This window comes from Staurois parvus, unplaced genomic scaffold, assembly GCF_062004578.1.
Source record: "Staurois parvus isolate SC_StPar_1 unplaced genomic scaffold, SC_StPar_1.0 ptg000682l, whole genome shotgun sequence".
Classification (NCBI taxonomy): domain Eukaryota; kingdom Metazoa; phylum Chordata; class Amphibia; order Anura; family Ranidae; genus Staurois; species Staurois parvus.
In genome coordinates, this window is record NW_028318478.1 from 3,816,399 (window position 1) to 3,832,977 (window position 16,579).

The window sequence follows — 16,579 nt, forward strand, 5'->3', positions numbered from 1 at the left end:
TGTTACTCAGGGACAGACAGAATTGTTACTGAGTGCCAGAGAATTGTTACTCAGGGACAGACAGAATTGTTACTGAGTGCCAGAGAATTGTTACTCAGGGACAGACAGAATTGTTACTGAGTGCCAGAGAATTGTTACTCGCACAGACACAAAATTGTTACTTGCACAGACACAGAATTGTTACTCGCACAGACACAGAATTGTTACTCGCACAGACACAGAATTGTTACTCAGGGCCACAGAATTCATACTCAGGGACAGACAGAATTGTTACTGAGTGCCAGAGAATTGTTACTCAGGGACACCTAATCGTTGAATTAAATAGTATGTCAGACAACATGCAGAGGAGTGGCAGAGGAGGCAATGTTTTAGGAGCGAGCAGACGTGGCAGCAGAGGAAGGGGTCGAGGCAGCAGTATTCGCAGCCAGAGGCCAGTGCTCCCGGTGTCATCCAGCGGTCGTGTCTCCACCGACAACCCTGCCGTCATTGATTGGTTGGCTCGGTCGTCTTCCTCTTCCCAGGTCACCTCTGACACCTACAGCCAACGGTCGGTGGGTACGTCAGACACAACCGTTAGTTGGCATGGCCCGGGACCAAGCCCACTGAAATCACGTGTCCTCTACCTGCCCCTGTCCTTTGCTGTTCCCTCACCAAGCGAAGTATCGCATGCTGTGGGCTCAGCCCCACTGTACAGTGAGGAAGAGCTAACAGAGGGCGGTCAGGAACGGGGGGAGACATCGGCCTTTTCAGCAGCCAAGCGAACAAGTACTGGCGAGGAGAGTGGCTCGGTAGCCGGTCTAGAGACAGGTCTGTCTCCTGACCCAGACGCAGCCGAGGGGGCTAGTAGTGAGGCGGAGACCCTACTTGATGATGAGGAGGTTGATCGCACTTGGCAGCCTCGTCGTCATCAGGCAATTTCTTCCGCATCATCAGGAGAAGAGGGTGGCAGCTTGGCAGCGAGCAAAACAGTCGGTGGGTTGCCCAGGAGACAGCAGCAGGGTCGCATCAGTGTCAGTGGAGCCAAACGTCCACGGAGTAGAGCACCAGCTCCACTGCAGCCTACCACCACGGCCAGTAGTGGTGCCGGTGCGCACGGAGGAAGTAGCAGTCAGCCAGTGAAGAGTAGCGGGGGCAAAGTTTCCTACTCGGTGGTGTGGCAATTTTTCCTCAAGCCGCCCGAGGAAGTAAACGTAGCCGTATGTCGACTATGTGGCCAGAAATGCAAGCGTGGCCAGGGGGCCCATGTTGGGACTACAGCGTTGCGTCAGCATATGCAGCGTCACCATTCGGTGGCCTGGGAAAACCGTGATAAACATACGGCGGTTCTGCCTGCCCCAGCCCCCGCTCCATCACCCGCTCCGTTACTTGCTCCGTCACCCGACGTCGTCAATCGCCCTCTATCAGCCAGTCAAGGCTCCAACACCTCTGCTGAGGGGAGTTGTCGCTCGTTGGCATCTTCCGCTCGTTCAGATGCTCCTTCTCCTGCTACTCCTCTTCTCGGATTCCGTCAACAGTCTTTCTTGGAATCCGTATCCAAGAGACAACAGTTTGCGAGCACGCACCCGACGGTGCAAAAGCTGAACGTCCTCCTGTCCAAGTTGCTGGTGCTGCAGTCCCTCCCTTTCCAACTGGTGGACTCAGCACCTTTCCGAGAAATGATGGCTTGTGCCGCGCCGCGGTGGAGAGTGCCAAGCCGTCATTTCTTTGCCCAAAAGGCAGTGCCAGCCCTGCATTCACATGTAGAAGAGATGGTGGGCCAGTCTTTGAGCATGTCGGTCTCTGCCAAAGTGCACGGCAGCGCCGACGTGTGGAGCTGTAACTACGGTCAGGGACAGTACATGTCATTTACGGCCCACTGGGTGAACGTGGTGCCGGCACAGCCGCACCAGCAACTTGGACAGGTCACGACGCTTTTGCCTCCACGTTTGCACGTCCTTGGTCCAGCAAGCATGTCCGCCTCTACCACCTCTTTTTCCGCCGTGTCCTCAGCCGCCACCCCCGTGCCAAGTCCCATTACCCGACCGGCATATCACATGTGCAGGGCGCAACGGTGTCACGCTGTGCTGCACCTGGTATGCCTTGGCGAACGTAGTCACACAGGGGAGGAACTGCTGAGTGTAATGAACAGAGAAATCGACAGATGGCTGTCTCCGCGCAAACTAAAAATCGGAACCATGTTGACTGACAACGGAAAGAACATGGTGTCTGCTCTGCGTCAAGGAAGGTTGTGCCATGCGCCATGCATGGCTCACGTGTTCAATCTGGTTGTCAAGCGGTTCCTAAAATCCACCATCCCACTGCAAGACATCCTTAAAATGTCACGTAAACTGTGCATGCATTTCAGCCATTCCTACACCGCAAAGAACACCCTCATTGAGCTGCAGCGGCAGAACGGAATTCCACAGCATCGCCTGATCTGCGACGTTGCAACAAGGTGGAATTCAACCCTACACATGTTAGACCGCCTTTACGAGCAGCGAAAGGCCATCACCGATTTCCTGATGTTACAAGCGGATAAAGGTACTCCCCTGTGTAACTTAGATGTCAGCCATTGGCAGCTCATGCGTGACACCTGCCGCTTGCTCAGGCCCTTTGAGGAGGCCACGCTATTCGTGAGTCGGCAGGACTATGGGATGAACGACGTCATTCCTCTGTTGCACGTCCTGGAACAAATGCTGTTAACAATGGCTGGTCAGGGTGCGGTAGACGTGGCGCACAGATCTCAACGCCACATGACCCCTGTGGGGGCAGGACAGGAAGAAGAGGAGGAGGTAGAGGAGGACATTTGTGCTCAGGAATTATTGAGTGAAATGGGTGGTTTTTCCACTCAGCGGACAGGAGTGGAGGAGCAGGAGCATCTGGTAGAGGAGGAGGAGGAGGAGACAGAGGACCCAGACGCACCGTGGCAGTATGCTGTGGAGATGGAGGCAGGGAGTCCCTCGCATTCCTTGGCACAAATGGCCCATAGCATGCTCGGTTGCTTGCGTAGCGACAGCCGAATAATAACCATCAGACAGAGGGATGACTTTTGGCTGTCCACCTTGTTGGACCCTCGCTACCGGTCCAAAATGGTGGCCTTTTTCACACCTGCTGAGAGGGAGGCCAAAATTACGTACTATAAAAACCACCTATGTAGTCAGTTGGTCTCTGCCTTTGTGCGCCAACGTCCATCCTCAGACACTGTGGGCCCTGTGCGCTCGCGTTCCGCTGGCATGGCAGCAGGGGAGGGGTGGGGTGGTAGGAGCAGTGGCAGCTCCACCAGCAGTGGCTGCCTCAGTCTGCAGTCGATGATGAGTAGCTTTCTTCACCAGCGCAGTGAGGAAACTACTAACCAGCCGCAGCAGCAGCAGCAGCATCAGGTGGACCTGGAGCAGGAGCTCAAACAACAGGCTTGGGCCTACTTGGACAGCACCCTGCCAACCGAGGTAGACAATCCCCTTGACTACTGGGCAACGAAACTTGACCTTTGGCCCCAACTAGCTGAATTTGCCCTTGAAAGGCTGTCATGCCCGGCCAGTAGCGTGGCATCGGAGCGCGTGTTTAGTGCGGCAGGAGGTATTGTAACTCCGCGGAGGACACGACTGTCCACCCAAAGTGTGGAGAGACTCACGTTTGTGAAAATGAATCAGGCGTGGATTAGTCTGGATTTCAAACCACCAGTTCCTGACACAACTGACTAAATCCGCCATGAATCATGCCTCAAACATGTGCCACTTTCAGGTCTCCTCACACTGCTGGTGTGTTTAATTTTTTGACATAGGGTGCTGGCAGATTACGGGCCTCCTATAGCTGCTGCCAGGCCCCTAATCTGCCATAGGCCCCTATATACCGCCTCCTCATGCTGCTGCCAAGTCCAGAGTCTCTCATGGGTCCCTGTACGGCCTCCCATTGCTGCTGTCTCCATCGCCACACTCTGCTGCCATGTGCCACTTTCAGGTCTCTTCACACTGCTGGTGTGTTAAATTTTTTGACATAGGGTGCAGGCAGATTACGGGCCTCACATAGCTGCTGCCAGGCCCCTAATCTGCCATGGGCCCCTATATACCGCCTCCTCATGCTGCTGCCAAGTCTAGAGTCTCTCATGGGTCCCTGTACGGCCTCCCATTGCTGCTGTCTCCATCGCCACACTCTGCTGCCATGTGCCACTTTCAGGTCTCTTCACACTGCTGGTGTGTTAAATTTTTTGACATAGGGTGCAGGCAGATTACGGGCCTCACATAGCTGCTGCCAGGCCCCTAATCTGCCATGGGCCCCTATAAACCGCCTCCTCATGCTGCTGCCAAGTCTAGAGTCTCTCATGGGTCCCTGTACGGCCTCCCATTGCTGCTGTCTCCATCGCCACACTCTGCTGCCATGTGCCACTTTCAGGTCTCTTCACACTGCTGGTGTGTTTAATTTTTTGACATAGGGTGCTGCAAGATAACGGGCCTCACATAGCTGCTGCCAGGCCCCTAATCTGCCATGGGCCCCTATATACCGCCTCCTCATGCTGCTGCCAAGTCCAGAGTCTCTCATGGGTCCCTGTACGGCCTCCCATTGCTGCTGTCTCCATCGCCACACTCTGCTGCCATGTGCCACTTTCAGGTCTCTTCACACTGCTGGTGTGTTAAATTTTTTGACATAGGGTGCAGGCAGATTACGGGCCTCACATAGCTGCTGCCAGGCCCCTAATCTGCCATGGGCCCCTATATACCGCCTCCTCATGCTGCTGCCAAGTCTAGAGTCTCTCATGGGTCCCTGTACGGCCTCCCATTGCTGCTGTCTCCATCGCCACACTCTGCTGCCATGTGCCACTTTCAGGTCTCTTCACACTGCTGGTGTGTTAAATTTTTTGACATAGGGTGCAGGCAGATTACGGGCCTCACATAGCTGCTGCCAGGCCCCTAATCTGCCATGGGCCCCTATAAACCGCCTCCTCATGCTGCTGCCAAGTCTAGAGTCTCTCATGGGTCCCTGTACGGCCTCCCATTGCTGCTGTCTCCATCGCCACACTCTGCTGCCATGTGCCACTTTCAGGTCTCTTCACACTGCTGGTGTGTTTAATTTTTTGACATAGGGTGCTGCAAGATAACGGGCCTCACATAGCTGCTGCCAGGCCCCTAATCTGCCATGGGCCCCTATATACCGCCTCCTCATGCTGCTGCCAAGTCCAGAGTCTCTCATGGGTCCCTGTACGGCCTCCCATTGCTGCTGTCTCCATCGCCACACTCTGCTGCCATGTGCCACTTTCAGGTCTCTTCACACTGCTGGTGTGTTTAATTTTTTGACATAGGGTGCTGCAAGATAACGGGCCTCACATAGCTGCTGCCAGGCCCCTAATCTGCCATGGGCCCCTATATACCGCCTCCTCATGCTGCTGCCAAGTCCATAGTCTGTCATGGTCCCTGTACGGCCTCCCATTGCTGCTGTCTCCATCGCCACACTCTGCTGCCATGTGCCACTTTCAGGTCTCTTCACACTGCTGGTGTGTTAAATTTTTTGACATAGGGTGCAGGCAGATTACGGGCCTCACATAGCTGCTGCCAGGCCCCTAATCTGCCATGGGCCCCTATATACCGCCTCCTCATGCTGCTGCCAAGTCCAGAGTCTGTCATGGTCCCTGTACGGCCTCCCATTGCTGCTGTCTCCATCGCCACACTCTGCTGCCATGTGCCACTTTCAGGTCTCTTCACACTGCTGGTGTGTTAAATTTTTTGACATAGGGTGCAGGCAGATTACGGGCCTCACATAGCTGCTGCCAGGCCCCTAATCTGCCATGGGCCCCTATATACCACCTCCTCCTGCTGCTGCCAGGTCCAGAGTCTCTCATGGGTCCCTGTACGGCCTCCCATTGCTGCTGTCTCCATCGCCACACTCTGCTGCCATGTGCCACTTTCAGGTCTCTTCACACTGCTGGTGTGTTAAATTTTTTGACATAGGGTGCTGCAAGATAACGGGCCTCACATAGCTGCTGCCAGGCCCCTAATCAGCCATGGGCCCCTATACCGCCTCCTCCTGCTGCTGCCAGGTCCAGAGTCTCTCATGCCATGTGCCACTTTCAGGTCTCTTCACACTGCTGGTGTGTTAAATTTTTTGACATAGGGTGCAGGCAGATTACGGGCCTCACATAGCTGCTGCCAGGCCCCTAATCTGCCATGGGCCCCTATATACCGCCTCCTCATGCTGCTGCCAAGTCCAGAGTCTGTCATGGTCCCTGTACGGCCTCCCATTGCTGCTGTCTCCATCGCCACACTCTGCTGCCATGTGCCACTTTCAGGTCTCTTCACACTGCTGGTGTGTTAAATTTTTTGACATAGGGTGCAGGCAGATTACGGGCCTCACATAGCTGCTGCCAGGCCCCTAATCTGCCATGGGCCCCTATATACCGCCTCCTCATGCTGCTGCCAAGTCCATAGTCTGTCATGGTCCCTGTACGGCCTCCCATTGCTGCTGTCTCCATCGCCACACTCTGCTGCCATGTGCCACTTTCAGGTCTCTTCACACTGCTGGTGTGTTAAATTTTTTGACATAGGGTGCAGGCAGATTACGGGCCTCACATAGCTGCTGCCAGGCCCCTAATCTGCCATGGGCCCCTATATACCGCCTCCTCATGCTGCTGCCAAGTCCAGAGTCTGTCATGGTCCCTGTACGGCCTCCCATTGCTGCTGTCTCCATCGCCACACTCTGCTGCCATGTGCCACTTTCAGGTCTCTTCACACTGCTGGTGTGTTAAATTTTTTGACATAGGGTGCAGGCAGATTACGGGCCTCACATAGCTGCTGCCAGGCCCCTAATCTGCCATGGGCCCCTATATACCGCCTCCTCATGCTGCTGCCAAGTCCAGAGTCTGTCATGGTCCCTGTACGGCCTCCCATTGCTGCTGTCTCCATCGCCACACTCTGCTGCCATGTGCCACTTTCAGGTCTCTTCACACTGCTGGTGTGTTAAATTTTTTGACATAGGGTGCAGGCAGATTACGGGCCTCACATAGCTGCTGCCAGGCCCCTAATCTGCCATGGGCCCCTATATACCGCCTCCTCATGCTGCTGCCAAGTCCAGAGTCTGTCATGGTCCCTGTACGGCCTCCCATTGCTGCTGTCTCCATCGCCACACTCTGCTGCCATGTGCCACTTTCAGGTCTCTTCACACTGCTGGTGTGTTAAATTTTTTGACATAGGGTGCAGGCAGATTACGGGCCTCACATAGCTGCTGCCAGGCCCCTAATCTGCCATGGGCCCCTATATACCGCCTCCTCATGCTGCTGCCAAGTCCAGAGTCTGTCATGGTCCCTGTACGGCCTCCCATTGCTGCTGTCTCCATCGCCACACTCTGCTGCCATGTGCCACTTTCAGGTCTCTTCACACTGCTGGTGTGTTAAATTTTTTGACATAGGGTGCAGGCAGATTACGGGCCTCACATAGCTGCTGCCAGGCCCCTAATCTGCCATGGGCCCCTATATACCGCCTCCTCATGCTGCTGCCAAGTCCAGAGTCTGTCATGGTCCCTGTACGGCCTCCCATTGCTGCTGTCTCCATCGCCACACTCTGCTGCCATGTGCCACTTTCAGGTCTCTTCACACTGCTGGTGTGTTAAATTTTTTGACATAGGGTGCAGGCAGATTACGGGCCTCACATAGCTGCTGCCAGGCCCCTAATCTGCCATGGGCCCCTATATACCACCTCCTCCTGCTGCTGCCAGGTCCAGAGTCTCTCATGGGTCCCTGTACGGCCTCCCATTGCTGCTGTCTCCATCGCCACACTCTGCTGCCATGTGCCACTTTCAGGTCTCTTCACACTGCTGGTGTGTTAAATTTTTTGACATAGGGTGCTGCAAGATAACGGGCCTCACATAGCTGCTGCCAGGCCCCTAATCAGCCATGGGCCCCTATACCGCCTCCTCCTGCTGCTGCCAGGTCCAGAGTCTCTCATGCCATGTGCCACTTTCAGGTCTCTTCACACTGCTGGTGTGTTTAATTTTTTGACATAGGGTGCAGGCAGATTACGGGCCTCACATAGCTGCTGCCAGGCCCCTAATCTGCCATGGGCCCCTATATACCGCCTCCTCATGCTGCTGCCAAGTCCAGAGTCTGTCATGGTCCCTGTACGGCCTCCCATTGCTGCTGTCTCCATCGCCACACTCTGCTGCCATGTGCCACTTTCAGGTCTCTTCACACTGCTGGTGTGTTAAATTTTTTGACATAGGGTGCAGGCAGATTACGGGCCTCACATAGCTGCTGCCAGGCCCCTAATCTGCCATAGGCCCCTATATACCGCCTCCTCATGCTGCTGCCAAGTCCAGAGTCTGTCATGGTCCCTGTACGGCCTCCCATTGCTGCTGTCTCCATCGCCACACTCTGCTGCCATGTGCCACTTTCAGGTCTCTTCACACTGCTGGTGTGTTAAATTTTTTGACATAGGGTGCAGGCAGATTACGGGCCTCACATAGCTGCTGCCAGGCCCCTAATCTGCCATGGGCCCCTATATACCACCTCCTCCTGCTGCTGCCAGGTCCAGAGTCTCTCATGGGTCCCTGTACGGCCTCCCATTGCTGCTGTCTCCATCGCCACACTCTGCTGCCATGTGCCACTTTCAGGTATCTTCACACTGCTGGTGTGTTAAATTTTTTGACATAGGGTGCTGCAAGATAACGGGCCTCACATAGCTGCTGCCAGGCCCCTAATCAGCCATGGGCCCCTATACCGCCTCCTCCTGCTGCTGCCAGGTCCAGAGTCTCTCATGCCATGTGCCACTTTCAGGTCTCTTCACACTGCTGGTGTGTTTAATTTTTTGACATAGGGTGCAGGCAGATTACGGGCCTCACATAGCTGCTGCCAGGCCCCTAATCTGCCATGGGCCCCTATATACCGCCTCCTCATGCTGCTGCCAGGTCCAGAGTCTCTCATGGGTCCCTGTACGGCCTCCCATTGCTGCTTTCTCCATCGCCACACTCTGCCATGTGCCACTTTCAGGTCTCCTCACACACTGCTGGTGTGTTGAATTTTTTGACATAGGGTGCTGGCAGATTACGGGCCTCCCATAGCTGCTGCCAGGCCCCTAATCTGCCATGGGCCCCTATATACCGCCTCCTCATGCTGCTGCCAAGTCCAGAGTCTGTCATGGGTCCCTGTACGGCCTCCCATTGCTGCTGTCTCCATCGCCACACTCTGCCATGTGCCACTTTCAGGTCTCCTCACACACTGCTGGTGTGTAGAATTTTTTGACATAGGGTGCTGGCAGATTACGGGCCTCCCATAGCTGCTGCCAGGCCCCTAATCTGCCATGGGCCCCTATATACCGCCTCCTCATGCTGCTGCCAAGTCCAGAGTCTGTCATGGGTCCCTGTACGGCCTCCCATTGCTGCTGTCTCCATCGCCACACTCTGCCATGTGCCACTTTCAGGTCTCCTCACACTGCTGGTGTGTTGAATTTTTTGACATAGGGTGCTGGCAGATTACGGGCCTCCTATAGCTGCTGCCAGGCCCCTAATCTGCCATGGGCCCCTATATACCGCCTCCTCATGCTGCTGCCAAGTTCAGAGTCTGTCATGGGTCCCTGTACGGCCTCCCATTGCTGCTGTCTCCATCGCCACACTCTGCCATGTGCCACTTTCAGGTCTCCTCACACTGCTGGTGTGTTGAATTTTTTGACATAGGGTGCTGGCAGATTACGGGCCTCCTATAGCTGCTGCCAGGCCCCTAATCTGCCATAAGCCCCTATATACCGCCTCCTCATGCTGCTGCCAAGTCCAGAGTCTGTCATGGGTCCCTGTACGGCCTCCCATTGCTGCTGTCTCCATCGCCACACTCTGCCATGTGCCACTTTCAGGTCTCCTCACACACTGCTGGTGTGTTGAATTTTTTGACATAGGGTGCTGGCAGATTACGGGCCTCCTATAGCTGCTGCCAGGCCCCTAATCTGCCGTAGGCCCCTATATACCGCCTCCTCATGCTGCTGCCAGGTCCAGAGTCTCTCATGGGTCCCTGTACGGCCTCCCATTGCTGCTGTCTCCATCGCCACACTCTGCCATGTGCCACTTTCAGGTCTCCTCACACTGCTGGTGTGTTCCATTTTTTGTCATAGGGTGCTGGCAGATTATGGGCCTCCCATAACTGCTGCCAGGCCCCTAATCTGCCATGGGCCCCTATACCGACTCCTCATGCTGTGACGTTGCAACAAGGTGGAATTCAACCCTACATATGTTAGACCGCCTTTACGAACAGCAAAAGGCCATCACAGATTTCCTGATGTTAAAAGCAGATAAAGGTACTCCCTGTGTAACTTAGATGTCAGCCATTGGCAGCTCATGCGTGACACCTGCGCTTGCTCAGGCCCTTTGAGGAGGCCACGCTATTCGTGAGTCGGCAGGACTATGGGATGAACGACGTCATTCCTCTGTTGCACGTCCTGGAACAAATGCTGTTAACAATGGCTGGTCAGGGTGCGGTAGACGTGGCGCACAGATCTCAACGCCACATGGCCCCTGTGGGGGCAGGACTGGAAGAAGAGGAGGAGGTAGAGGAGGACATTGGTGCTCAGGAATTATTGAGTGAAATGGGTGGTTTTTCCACTCAGCGGACAGGAGTGGAGGAGCAGGAGCATCTGGTAGAGGAGGAGGAAGAGGAGACAGAGGACCTAGACGCACCGTGGCAGTATGCTGTGGAGATGGAGGCAGGGAGTCCCTCGCATTCCTTGGCACAAATGGCCCATAGCATGCTCGGTTGCTTGCGTAGCGACAGCCGAATAATAACCATCAGACAGAGGGATGACTTTTGGCTGTCCACCTTGTTGGACCCTCGCTACCGTTCAAAAATGGTGGCCTTTTTCACACCTGCTGAGAGGGAGGCCAAAATAACGTACTATAAAAAACACCTATGTAGTCAGCTGGTCTCTGCCTGTCTGCGCCAACGTCCATCCTCAGACACTGTGGGCCCTGTGCGCTCGTGTTCCGCTGCCATGGCAGCAGGGGAGGGGTGGGGTGGTAGGAGCAGTGGCAGCTCCACCAGCAGCGGCTGCCTCAGTCTGCAGTCGATGATGAGTAGCTTTCTTCACCAGCGCAGTGAGGAAACTACTAACCAGCCGCAGCAGCAGCAGCAGCATCAGGTGGACCTGGAGCAGGACCTCAAACAACAGGCTTAGGCCTACTTGGACAGCACCCTGCCAACCGAGGTAGACAATCCCCTTGACTACTGGGCAACGAAACTTGACCTTTGGCCCCAACTAGCTGAATTTGCCCTTGAAAGGCTGTCATGCCCGGCCAGTAGCGTGGCATCGGAGCGCGTGTTTAGTGCGGCAGGAGGTATTGCAACTCCGCGGAGGACACGACTGTCCACCCAAAGTGTGGAGAGACTCACGTTTGTGAAAATGAATCAGGCGTGGATTAGTCTGGATTTCAAACCACCAGTTCCTGACACAACTGACTAAATCCGCCATGAATCATGCCCCAAACATGTGCCACTTTCAGGTCTCCTCACACTGCTGGTGTGTTCCATTTTTTGTCATAGGGTGCTGGCAGATTACGGGCCTCCCATAGCTGCTGCCAGGCCCCTAATCTGCCATGGGCCCCTATACCGCCTCCTCATGCTGCTGCCAAGTCCAGAGTCTCTCATGGGTCCCTGTACGGCCTCCCATTGCTGCTGCCTCCATCGCCACACTCTGCCATGTGCCACTTTCAGGTCTCCTCACACTGCTGGTGTGTTCCATTTTTTGTCATAGGGTGCTGGCAGATTACGGGCCTCCCATAGCTGCTGCCAGGCCCCTAATCTGCCATGGGCCCCTATACCGCCTCCTCATGCTGCTGCCAGGTCCAGAGTCTCTCATGGGTCCCTGTACGGCCTCCCATTGCTGCTGTCTCCATCGCCACACTCTGCCATGTGCCACTTTCAGGTCTCCTCACACTGCTGGTGGGTTCCATTTTTTGTCATAGGGTGCTGGCAGATTACGGGCCTCCCATAGCTGCTGCCAGGCCCGTAATCTGCCATGGGCCCCCGTACCGACTCCTCATGCTGCTGCCAGGCCCGTAATCTGTCATGGGCCACTGTTGTCGCTTGTTGGCATATTCCGCTCGTTCAGATGCTCCTTCTCCTGCTACTCCTCTTCACGGATTCCGTCAGCAGTCTTTCTTGGAATCCGTTTCCAAGAGACAACAGTTTGCGAGCACGCACCCGACGGTGCAGAAGCTGAACGTCCTCCTGTCCAAGTTGCTGCTGCCAGGCTCGTAATCTGTCATGCGCCCCTGTACCGCCTCCTCATGCTGCTGCCAGGTCCAGAGTGTGTCATGGGCCCCCGTACCGACTCCTCATGCTGCTGCCAGGCCCGTAATCTGTCATGGGCCCCTGTACCGCCTCCCCATGCTGCTGCCAGGTCCAGAGTGTGTCATGGGTCCCTGTACGGCCTCCCATTGCTGCTGCCAGGCCCGTAATCTGCCATGGGCCCCTGTACCGACTCCTCATGCTGCTGCCAGGCCCGTAATCTGTCATGGGCCCCTGTACCGCCTCCTCATGCTGCTGCCAGGTCCAGAGTGTGTCATGGGTCCCTGTACGGCCTCCCATTGCTGCTGTCTCTATCGCCACACTCTGCCATGTGCCACTTTCAGGTCTCCTCACACTGCTGGTGGTTTCCATTTTTGTCATAGGGTGCTGTATGGCCTCCCATTGCTGCTGCCTCCACCGCCACACTGTGGCTCCACACTCTGGTTTTGGCCCCGTGACTGCCCAAATGAGTGAAGTGTGCGGTGATTCTAAGATCGACGGCACTCATCTGCATGTCATACTGACTGACAGTATTATTTCTCTTCCCCAGCAGACTCCAAGGGCATTTAAATTAAAGGTACAGTGTTCTGCACTAATATTAAGTCTCTCTGAAGCCTAGAAACACCCTTTTTTAAGTTAAATTCACAGCGAATTTATTCGACTCGAATCGAATATTGTCCACGAATTCGCCGAATCAGTCGAATCGAATTTTTCATTTCTTCGCTCATCTCTAAATACAATGATCAGAAGTCTCCAGGGTCCTGGTTCTTCTGTCAAATCAAGTATATGGACACCCCACCTATCCAGAATACATGTGCAATCTATAATATGAACCTAATACCTCCCTTAGCAGTCAAACATCCTTCCCTGATATACAGTTTCCTTCCTCATCTACTAAGATGTAAAGGCCCTACTTCACACCTCAATATACATAAAACCCACTGACTGAATCAACTATCTTCATTGTTCTGGCTTCCACTCCCTACACACCAAATGAGCCATTATACAGATACATACCACAAGATACCACCATATGTGTTCTGACCCAGAAAACAGGAATAAACATCTCAAAATACGAGCAGAATACTTAAAGAAAAGTTACAGGAACACATCTACAAGCATAAACATTGGCTTCATGTACTAAAACTGGAGTTACAGAATCTGGTGCAACTGTGCATAGTAGCTAGTCAGCGTCCAGGTTCATTTGTCAGCGCTTAATTGACCAAGCTAAAGTTAGAAGCTGATTGGCTACCATGCACAGCTGCACCAGATTGTATATTCTCCAGTCTTAGTAAATCAACCCCATTGTCTTTAAAACCCAGAGAAAAGCTTATTTAGTACAAAGAGAAAAAAAACAAATAGCCAGGTACAGTACCTCTAATAATCATATACATTCCAACACCAGAAGGGATGAGAAAGTTAATTAAAGAATTGACCATTAACATATAAAGTGCAGCTCAAATCAACAAAAAATTGACATACTGCAACTCATGTAATGTGGTAATAAACTCAATACAACCCCACTGTATCTCATGGTAATTAAACCCATAGAGCTTTCCATTAGGTGCCAATAATAATGCAGAGAGTGTGCAGGATGCATGCTCTTGGCACACGTTTCTTTACATTTTGGTATGCATATATTCAGGCATCTTGGCATGAAGGCTCACCCTCTGAGAGACCGCATATATGTGTACTCTCGCCGCAAAGAGACTATCTTCAGTTTCTGGGGGTTCATTGAGTCCTGTCTCAAATTCACAAAACGAGAACTTAGCTGCGAACCTCATTGATGTTTTGGGGCTGAGTCTTGATACAAAATTCTGCCCATTTTCAACTAATAAAGCTACTGTCAAAAAAAGTGCATGGGGAGCTAGGCACTGCCATGAAGGACATTTAACAAAAGAAGAAAAAAACATAAGGGGAGAGGCTCCTTCAATGCTACTTAAAGGGCAACATGCAAGAAAACGCCTTTCCTTTAAATTTACGCTTGAGAGATGCATTTAAGCTGTATGTGGTGTTACAGAACAATACAATTTTCATGGACAGCTTCATTAGCACTTTATTCTGGCATCACATCATTGTGTAATTGAATTTTATGTTCATTTAGCTTAAATACAGCCGCACCCCAATCTGATTCATTTGATCTTGAAAAGAGGCATTTTTGGCTGCAACAGCAGAAATTTTATCCAGTGGTAATAGGTCTGAACAATGAAAGCAACAGCCACAAAAGATCTAAAAGCTATAGGAAATTTTATTCTTAAAAAATAAAGCTAAAACCTTAAACATCGTACAAATTGGCCATTGGCAAAACAGCGTAATAGTATAGTTTGTAGGCTTTTTTCTTTCCTGTTCCCCACTGCATTAAACATTTAATAAAATGTAAAAATATAAATGAATATTTATTATAATTTACTATTATCATCATTTGCATTGTTTATTTTTACTTTTTATTTTCATTTTTTTTGTATTATTGTCTTTTATATTTATGACCTTTTTATTTTTAGATTTATGACTTTTTTCTTAGTACTTAATTTATGACTTTTTTTCTTAGTTCTTGTTTTGTAGCCCTGATAAAGGGGGGAATGCTGATCTGCGCCAGATTTTGCACTCTCCAGTTTTAATCAACCCCATTGGATCTATTCTGATTTGAATCAATTTTGTCATTAAATTACCTTGGACTCTTTGATGTTTGTTTTGTGCTCTCATTCGATTGTATGTGTTTTAATAACATGAATGAGACCTGGATCACAGAAGACTATTAACTCCCTATATGGGGATATGGCAGGGGGTTATGATGCACATGGGGTGAGAATGTAGGGTGTTTTGGATGCACAGTGTAAAGAAGACACAAATCTAAAAAGTAGACGATTTCACTAACACTGTAAGTGATTTCCTGGTTTAGCTAACCTGTAACTGTACCAGTCTGCTTGAACGCAGAGTATGCTGGCTGGAGGTGTCAGGAGCAAGGTTTCTTACAAGACCCCCAGTTGTGACAAATGGCAGATTGGATATTAGTGTGCATATCATTTTTGGTTGCTTCCTGTGTCTGGATTTTGGGTGTTCTAGATAATTTGACACATGCTGGTCAATTTCCAAGGAGGAGTGATGGGTAGAGATACCTTGTGCATCAAATGGTTGAATGTATAAAACGAGAGCTAGGAAAAATGACGAGCAGCTAGCATGAAGGCAAACCTCAAAATCCTTCTCATAAACCAGTAAATATATATATGCAGAGCTCTATAAAATATAAAGAATCGATCTAATAAACTGTATGTATGGTATAGTTATTTTTATTAACGGTATGGGTAAATACACATCAAATGAATGCACTCACATCTGGCATAAAAAGACAGAGTCAAAGATGGGCACCGGTCTTCCACATGGTCTGAGCGGTGTGACGTCACCAGCCAGGCTCCTCTCTAATGCATTTCGTGCCCAAACACATTATCAAAGCTTTGATAATAAAAATACTGCACAATTAGAGGTTTCTTCTCTGGCTTGTTTATTATGAGCCCCCCCAAGGTGGATTCCTGTTAGTCCTGACTTACCCTCATGAGTGGTTCTCCCTGCTGGATGGATGTTCATTCCTGGAGCCTGGAAAGTGATGCTGTGTATTCTCTGTCTTGCTGAGGTTTGCCAGATGATCCCCTGAGTGACCTTTCCAGATCCAGATGACCAGGAGTGGTCTGATTTACTCAAATGCGCATTATATTGCGCTTTCTGGTTAGTGCAATATACATTAATTTACAGCCACTGGAATCACAGAATTCACCTGATGATATTTTATTGGACTTGGAAACTTTATATTACATTTTTGTCACTTGTGCACTTTAAACGTTAACGCCAAGACGTTATTCACATTAATGGTTATAGCGTTCCACAGTGCATGTTTATGATAGCTATACCATACATACAGTTTATTAGATCAATTCATTTATATTATATACAGCGCTGCATTCATATATTTACTGATACCTTGTGCATCATATGGATGCCTTCTTTGTCCCTGTATCTACATTCCCCCTTCTTCAACACTCATGTGCCAGCTCAACAAACTGGTTAGAAAACCAGAATGGAGATTTTATAAGCCCACTTGAGTTCTGAGAATCCACTGACAATGGATAGATTGTTGTGGAATGGTTGTATTACAATCCCACATGTGTGCATGGATGTACAACTGAATAGCAACCTGGATCCCTGAACATACCTAGTTGATTGTACACTGATGTTCAATGAGTACAGTTTAGTTCTAGTTTGGCTGTGTTTGTTTAATGTCCAATTTTAGGTGCCTAGATTGAATTACATTTTTTTTGTCAAAACATGCACTTTAATCTGCATGCAGGGATGTTACCTGGA

General features: G+C 51.3%; 1 protein-coding gene across 1 annotated transcript in view; it reads right to left on the reverse strand.

Annotated features, from left to right (window-relative positions):
- Positions 1 to 16,579, reverse strand: part of LOC149447557 (dual oxidase maturation factor 1-like) — a 108,128-nt gene that overhangs the window by 19,436 nt on the left and 72,113 nt on the right. The window lies entirely within an intron of this gene.